Here is a 2,208-nt window from a genome sequence, read left to right as displayed (position 1 = left end):
GAACATTCCAGGTGCAGATTCGCAGATCATGGTCCTTAAAACGTTTGCGGGGTTCGTCAACTTTAGAGGGGGTTGTTTTTCTTTTCTTTCGTTTTTTCATAGAATGCTGTTTTTTCTAGGGGAGGGTTACTAACCCGACGCCCAAACCCAAGTTTTTAACGTTCTTATGGGAGAACGCGCGGCACATGTTAGCTCACTACCTTTAACGGGTGTTAAAGGCAGTTCTCCAGGTGACACCACGGGGAGGTCAGTGTCCACTTGAGTTGAAAGAGGGACCAAGATAAATCCTGAGCTTTGCCATGTTAAAACCGGTCAGGACCGTTGCTTGGTATCTTCCATCCCCTACGTCACCCTAAAGAAAGACTTGCTGCAATTCGAATAAAAGCTAAATTCTTCAACATCAGCTTTATTTGCGCTTATGCTGCCACTGAAGAAAAGGACGAACAGACCAAAGATATATTTTACGAGCGCTTAGAAGAAACATATGACAGTTGCCCTGCCCACGACATTAAAATCATTCTAGGCGACTTTAATGCCAAAATTGGAAAGGAGAATATCTTTGGCCCAACAGAGCCTCCACAGAGAAACATCTGACAATGGTATGAGGCTGATAGACTTTGCAGCTGCAAAAAACATGGTAGTTAGCAGTACCAGATTTAATCATCTCGATATTCATAAGGGCACCTGGCTGTCTCCAGATCAGAAAACAAGAAATCAAAATGTTCATGTTGTGATAGATGGAAGACATTCATCGAGCGTGTTGGATGTACGATCGTTTCGAGGCGCAAACATTGATTCGGACCACTACCTTGTTGCAGCAAAGGTACGCACCCGCTTAAACGTGGCAAACAAAGTACGAACAGACACAACACGAAAATTAGACATCGGTAAGCTGCAATCACAACAGATAGCCCCAGCATATTCCACTCAACTAGCCCAATTGCTTAATAAAAGCACTCCTCATCCCGATAACATATCAGCGCAATGACAAAGCATTGCCCACTCCATGCAAAATCCATACTTGGATACCAGAGGCCTCCACCAAGGAATCCATGGTATGATCATGAGTGTCGTGCTGCCACCGAAGAGAAAAATGCGGCATATAGAGCTACTTTACAATCAGTAGCAACGCGTAGCGCACGAGAGAGATGTCGGGAGAAAAGGAGAGAAGAGAAACGTCTTTTCCGCAAGAAAAAGAGAGAAATAGAAAAGCGGGAGTGTGAAAAAATCGAGATGTACAGGAGCCAGAATGAAGTCCGAAAATTCTACCAAAGAGCGAAACACCAAACAGATGGCTTTGGTACAGGCACATCCTCCTGTAGAGACCAGTAAGGTAATCTGGTAACAGATACAGATAGCGTGCTCAGGATATGGAAGGAACATGTCTCCAATCTGCTGGTATCCAATAGTAGCGAAGACGATGATACCACAGATCCAATCCCAGAAGATGGTATAGAATGCATACCGTCCGGCCAAGATGAGGTAAAAACAGCAATCAACCGGCTAAAGAATAATAAAGCAGCAGGAGCCGATGGCTTACCAGCCGAGCTGTTTAAAACCGGAGACGACGCGCTGATAAGGTATATGCATCAGCTAGTTAGCACCATCTGGCAGGAAGAACGCGTACCCGACGATTGGAACCTGAGCATCCTATGTCCCGGCCACAAGAAAGGAGATAAGACTGTATGCTCCAATTATAAGTCTTCTACCTATTGCCTATAAGATAGTGTCAGGGATATTGTGCGAACGACTAAAGCCTATGGTCAACGAAATAATTAGACCATACCAATGTGGCTTTAGACCTGGCAAGTCCACCATTGACCAGATATTTACCCTGCGACAAATCCTAGAGAAGACCCATGAGATGCAGATCGACACATTTCACCTTTTTGTCGATTATAAAGCAGCATTCTACAGTCCCCTCCGATCAAAGGTATTCCACGCAATGTCTGAATTTGGTATCCCCTCAAAGCTCATCCGGCTTTGTAAGATGACTTTAACTGATACTAGGTCCTCAGTTAAAGTTGGAAAGAACCTCTCCGAAGAATTTTGTACCAAAAGAGGTTTCAGACAAGGAGACAGCCTTTCGTGTGACCTATTCAACATTTTGCTGGAAAAGGTAATACGAGATGCAAATGTCAAAAGAAATGGCACAATTTACACCAATAGCCACATGTTACTTGCTTATGCTGATGACATAGACATCAT

This window comes from Musca autumnalis, unplaced genomic scaffold (genome assembly GCF_047663935.1).
Source record: "Musca autumnalis isolate F117 unplaced genomic scaffold, ASM4766393v1 scaffold_3, whole genome shotgun sequence".
NCBI lineage: Eukaryota > Metazoa > Arthropoda > Insecta > Diptera > Muscidae > Musca > Musca autumnalis.
The sequence above is the reverse complement of the archived record's forward strand: the minus strand, read 5'-3'. Positions refer to the sequence as shown.